Raw genomic sequence first — 6712 nt, forward strand, 5'->3', positions numbered from 1 at the left:
CTTTATAGTTTCTAGCACATTCATCTTCAGACTAGGAGGAAAGCCATAAGACCGTATGGATTAGGCCCAAGCAAAAACCCCAGCTACTTGAGACACTTAGACTAAGCCTAAAATACCAAGATCTCTCCATAAGGATGGTTTTTATACTGTACTTCCACAATCTGCTGGCAGTACAAAAAAATAAGCTGCAGATCTCCTTAGGCTGAGTCATGGTGCTTTGGAGCAGGGACCATGCATATCATGGGAATATTTCACAGTTTCTGCTCTGTTTTCAGTGTATGACACCAAAACACCCACCTGATGACATCCTTTCAATAGCAAAGGCAGCAATTTGCAGAATTCCGCTTCTTAGGGGAAGTGAGAAATTGCTGAGCTGACACCAAGTCCTGCAGTGTCCCTGTCACCTGCAGAGCCACCGCATCCTCACCACAGTAGCGGGCATTGTGACAAAGGTTCTATGTCAGCTGGGTGTGGCAGCCAGGCGCCCCCTAGGGGATGGGGAGCCTGTCAGCCCCGGGCCTGTCACTGCCTGGTGTCCCTGCTGCCACCAGCCAGGCCTCTGAAAGCTTGTCAAACCATGCCCAGACTTGGGGCCAGTTTGGCCCAAAGTCAGCAAGAGACAAGTCGGGAAGAAAGATATGGGACAGAGGGAGAAAGGGAAGGGAGCAGGAGAAAGGGAAGGAAGAATAAAAAGTAGTGTTGGGCTGCAGGAGTGAGATGGAGGAATTGCAAGAAAAGAGGCAGGAAGCAGGAGAGTGAGAGAAAAGGAAAGAAGAGACATGCAGCCAGACGAGGGCTTAGTGAGAGAGGATGGGACAGAGAACAGGATGAGAAGGACATAAGGCAAGGCTGGGACAGGCAAGGACAGGCAAGGCAAGGCTAGGCTGCAGGACATGTTTTTGCTTTATAGTTTCTAGCACATTCGTCTTCAGACTAGGAGGAAAGCCATAAGACCGTATGGATTAGGTCCAAGTAAAAACCCCAGCTACTTGAGACACTTAGACTAAGCCTAAAATACCAAGATCTCTCCATAAGGATGGTTTTTATACTGTACTTACACAATCTGCTGGCAGTACAAAAAAATAAGCTGCAGATCTCCTTAGGCTGAGTCATGGTGCTTTGGGGCAGGGACCGTGCATATCATGGGAATATTTCACAGTTTCTGCTCTGTTTTCAGTGTATGACACAAAAACACCCACCTGATGACATCCCTTCAAGAGCAAAGGAAGCAATTTGCAGAATTCCGCTTCTTAGGGGAAGTGAGAAATTGCTGAGCTGACACCAAGTCCTGTAGTGTCCCTGTCACCTACAGAGCCACCGCATCCTCGCCACGGCAGCGGGCATTGTGACAAAGGTTCTATGTCAGCTGGGTGTGGCAGCCAGGCGCCCCCTAGGGGATGGGGAGCCTGTCAGCCCTGGGCCTGTCACTGCCTGGTGTCCCTCTGAAAACTTGTCAAACCATGCCCAGACGTGGGGCCAGTTTGGCCCAAAGTCTCCAAGAGACAAGTCGGGAAGAAAGATATGGGACAGAGGGAGAAAGCGAAGGGAGCAGGAGAAAGGAAAGGAAGAATAAAAAGTAGTGTTGGGCTGCAGGAGTGAGATGGAGGAATTGCAAGAAAAGAGGCAGGAAGCAGGAGAGTGAGAGAAAAGGAAAGAAGAGACATGCAGCCAGACGAGGGCTTAGTGAGAGAGGATGGGACAGAGAACAGGATGAGAAGGACATAAGGCAAGGCTAGGACAGGCAAGGACAGGCAAGGCAAGGCTAGGCTGCAGGACATGTATTTGCTTTATAGTTTCTAGCACATTCGTCTTCAGACTAGGAGGAAAGCCATAAGACCATATGGATTAGGCCCAAGCAAAAACCCCAGCTACTTGAGACACTTAGACTAAGCCAAAAATACGAAGACCTCTCCATAAGGATGGTTTTTATACTGTACTTCCACAATCTGCTGGCAGTACAAAAAAATAAGCTGCAGATCTCCTTAGGCTGAGTCATGGTGCTTTGGGGCAGGGACCATGCATATCATGGGAATATTTCACAGTTTCTGCTCTGTTTTCAGTGTATGACACCAAAACACCCACCTGATGACATCCTTTCAAGAGCAAAGGCAGCAATTTGCAGAATTCCGCTTCTTAGGGGAAGTGAGAAATTGCTGAGCTGACACCAAGTCCTGCAGTGTCCCTGTCACCTGCAGAGCCACCGCATCCTCGCCACGGCAGCGGGCATTGTGACAAAGGTTCTATGTCAGCTGGGTGTGGCAGCCAGGCGCCCCCTAGGGGATGGGGAGCCTGTCAGCCCTGGGCCTGTCACTGCGGGGTGTCCCTGCTGCCACCAGCCAGGCCTCTGAAAGCTTGTCAAACCATGCCCAGACTTGGGGCCAGTTTGGCCCAAAGTCTCCAAGAGACAAGTCGGGAAGAAAGATATGGGACAGAGGGAGAAAGCGAAGGGAGCAGGAGAAAGGGAAGGAAGAATAAAAAGTAGTGTTGGGCTGCAGGAGTGAGATGGAGGAATTGCAAGAAAAGAGGCAGGAAGCAGGAGAGTGAGAGAAAAGGAAAGAAGAGACATGCAGCCAGACGAGGGCTTAGTGAGAGAGGATGGGACAGAGAACAGGATGAGAAGGAAAGAAGGCAAGGCTAGGACAGGCAAGGACAGGCAAGGCAAGGATAGGCTGCAGGACATGTTTTTGCTTTATACTTTCTAGCACATTCGTCTTCAGACTAGGAGGAAAGCCATAAGACCGTATGGATTAGGCCCAAGCAAAAACCCCAGCTACCTGAGACACTTAGACTAAGCCTAAAATACCAAGATCTCTCCATAAGGATGGTTTTTATACTGTACAGACACAATCTGCTGGCAGTACAAAAAAATAAGCTGCATATCTCCTTAGGCTGATTCATGGTGCTTTGGGGCAGGGACCATGCATATCATGGGAATATTTCACAGTTTCTGCTCTGTTTTCAGTGTATGACACCAAAACACCCACCTGATGACATCCTTTCAAGAGCAAAGGCAGCAATTTGCAGAATTCCGCTTCTTAGGGGAAGTGAGAAATTGCTGAGCTGACACCAAGTCCTGCAGTGTCCCTGTCACCTGCAGAGCCACCGCATCCTCGCCACGGCAGCGGGCATTGTGACAAAGGTTCTATGTCAGCTGGGTGTGGCAGCCAGGCGCCCCCTAGGGGATGGGGAGCCTGTCAGCCCCGGGCCTGTCACTGCCTGGTGTCCCTGCTGCCACCAGCCAGGCCTCTGAAAACTTGTCAAACCATGCCCAGACTTGGGGCCGGTTTAGCCCAAAGTCTCCAAGAGACAAGTCGGGAAGAAAGATATGGGACAGAGGTAGAAAGCAAAGGGAGCAGGAGAAAGGGAAGGAAGAATAAAAAGTAGTGTTGGGCTGCAGGAGTGAGATGGAGGAATTGCAAGAAAAGTGGCAGGAAGCAGGAGAGTGAGAGAAAAGGAAAGAAGAGACATGCAGCCAGACGAGGGCTTAGTGAGAGAGGATGGGACAGAGAACAGGATGAGAAGGACATAAGGCAAGGCTAGGACAGCCAAGGACAGGCAAGGCAAGGCTAGGCTGCAGGACATGTATTTGCTTTATAGTTTCTAGCACATTCGTCTTCAGACTAGGAGGAAAGCCATAAGACCGTATGGATTAGGTCCAAGCAAAAACCCCAGCTACTTGAGACACTTAGACTAAGCCTAAAATACCAAGATCTCTCCATAAGGATGGTTTTTATACTGTACTTCCACAATCTGCTGGCAGTACAAAAAAATAAGCTGCAGATCTCCTTAGGCTGAGTCATGGTGCTTTGGGGCAGGGACCATGCATATCATGGGAATATTTCACAGTTTCTGCTCTGTTTTCAGTGTATGACACCAAAACACCCACCTGATGACATCCTTTCAAGAGCAAAGGCAGCAATTTGCAGAATTCCGCTTCTTAGGGGAAGTGAGAAATTGCTGAGCTGACACCAAGTCCTGCAGTGTCCCTGTCACCTGCAGAGCCACTGCATCCTCGCCACTGTAGTGGGCATTGTGACAAAGGTTCTATGTCAGCTGGGTGTGGCAGCCAGGCACCCCCTAGGGGATGGGGAGCCTGTCAGCCCCGGGCCTGTCACTGCCTGGTGTCCCTGCTGCCACCAGCCAGGCCTCTGAAAACTTGTCAAACCATGCCCAGACTTGGGGCCAATTTGGCCCAAAGTCTGCAAGAGACAAGTCAGGAAGAAAGATATGGGACCGAGGGAGAAAGCGAAGGGAGCAGGAGAAAGGGAAGGAAGAATAAAAAGTAGTGTTGGGCTGCAGGAGTGAGATGGAGGAATTGCAAGAAAAGAGGCAGGAAGCAGGAGAGTGAGAGAAAAGGAAAGAAGAGACATGCAGCCAGACGAGGGCTTAGTGAGAGAGGATGGGACAGAGAACAGGATGAGAAGGAAATAAGGCAAGGCAAGGACAGGCAAGGCAAGGCTAGGCTGCAGGACATGTTTTTGCTTTATAGTTTCTAGCACATTCGTCTTCAGACTAGGGGGAAAGCCATAAGACCGTATGGATTAGGCCCAAGCAAAAACCCCAGCTACTTGAGACACTTAGACTAAGCCTAAAATACGAAGATCTGTCCATAAGGATTGTTTTTATACTGTACTTCCACAATCTGCTGGCTGTATTAAAAAAATAAGCTACAGATCTCCTTAGGCTGAGTCATGGTGCTTTGGGGCAGGGACCATGCATATCATGGGAATATTTCACAGTTTCTTCTCTGTTTTCAGTGTATGACACCAAAACACCCACCTGATGACATCCTTTCAAGAGCAAAGGCAGCAATTTGCAGAATTCCGCTTCTTAGGGGAAGTGAGAAATTGCTGAGCTGACACCAAGTCCTGCAGTGTCCCTGTCACCTGCAGAGCCACCGCATCCTCGCCACGGTAGCGGGCATTGTGACAAAGGTTCTATGTCAGCTGGGTGTGGCAGCCAGGCGCCCCCTAGGGGATGGGGAGCCTGTCAGCCCCAGGCCTGTCACTGCCTGCTGGCCCTGCTGCCACCAGCCAGGCCTCTGAAAGCTTGTCAAACCATGCCCAGATTTGGGGCCAGTTTGGCCCAAAATCTGCAAGAGACAAGTCGGGAAAAAAGATAGGGGACAGATGGAGAAAGCGAAGGGAGCAGGAGAAGGGGAAGGAATAATAAAAAGTAGTGTTGGGCTGCAGGAGTGAGATGGAGGAATTTCAAGAAAAGAGGCAGGAAGCAGGAGAGTGACAGAAAAGGAAAGAAGAGACATGCAGCCAGACGAGGGCTTAGTGAGAGAGGATGGGACAGAGAACAGGATGAGAAGGAAATAAGGCAAGGCAAGGACAGGCAAGGCAAGTCTAGGCTGCAGGACACCTTTTTGCTTTATAGTTTCTAGCACATTCGTCTTCAGACTAGGAGGAAAGCCATAAGACCGTATGGATTAGGCCCAAGCAAAAACCCCAGCTACTTGAGACACTTAGACTAAGCCTAAAATACGAAGATCTCTCCATAAGCATGGTTTTTATACTGTACTTCCACAATCTGCTGGCAGTAGAAAAAAATAAGCTTCAGATCTCCTTAGGCTGAGTCATGGTGCTTTGGGGCAGGGACCATGCATATCATGGGAATATTTCACAGTTTCTGCTCTGTTTTCAGTGTATTACACCAAAACAACAACCTGATGACATCCTTTCAAGAGCAAAGGCAGCAATTTGCAGAATTCCGCTTCTTTGGGGAAGTGAGAAATTGCTGAGCTGACACCAAGTCCTGCAGTGTCCCTGTCACCTGCAGAGTCACCGCATCCTCCCCACGGTAGCGGACATTGTGACAAAGGTTCTATGTCATCTGGGTGTGGCAGCCAGGCGCCCCCTAGGGGATGGGGAGCCTGTCAGCCCCAGGCCTGTCACTGCCTGCTGTCCCTGCTGTCACCAGCCAGGCCTCTGAAAACTTGGCAAACCATGCCCAGACTTGGGGCCAATTTGGCCCAAAGTCTCCAAGAGACAAGTCGGGAAGAAAGATATGGGACAGAGGGAGAGAGCGAAGGGAGCAGGAGAAAGGGAAGGAAGAATAAAATGTAGTGTTGGGCTGCAGGAGTGAGATGGAGGAATTGCAAGAAAAGAGGCAGGAAGCAGGAGAGTGAGAGAAAAGGAAAGAAGAGACATGCAGCCAGACGAGGGCTTAGTGAGAGAGGATGGGGCAGAGAACAGGATGAGAGTGAAATAAGGCAAGGTAAGGACAGGCAAGACAGGCAATGCAAAGATAGGGTGCAGAACACTTTTTTGCTTTATAGATTCTATCACATTCATCTTCAGTCTAGGAGGAAAGCCATAAGACCGTATGGATTAGGCCCAAGCAAAAACCCCAGCTACTTGAGACACTTAGACTAAGCCTAATTTACCAAGATCTCTCCATAAGGATGGTTTTTATACTGTACTTCCACAATCTACTGGCAGTACAAAAAAATAAGCTGCAGATCTCCTTAGTCTGAGTCATGGTTAGTAGTCCCCTGTCAGTAGTCCTATCTGGCAGCGAGGACATCAACAGAAGAAGTATCAAGATAATTAAAAAGGACTTTAAAGCACTGGGTCAGTCAGTTCATGGGATGGGAGCACAAGTTATATTTGCCTCATTTCCTGTGCTAGCTGGGATGGATGAGGAACTAAATAAGAGAGGATCAGAAAAGCCCATCTCATCAACAGGTGGCTTAAGGATTGGTGTC

This window comes from Columba livia, unplaced genomic scaffold, assembly GCF_036013475.1.
Source record: "Columba livia isolate bColLiv1 breed racing homer unplaced genomic scaffold, bColLiv1.pat.W.v2 Scaffold_103, whole genome shotgun sequence".
In the NCBI taxonomy this organism is placed as follows: Eukaryota; Metazoa; Chordata; class Aves; order Columbiformes; family Columbidae; genus Columba; species Columba livia.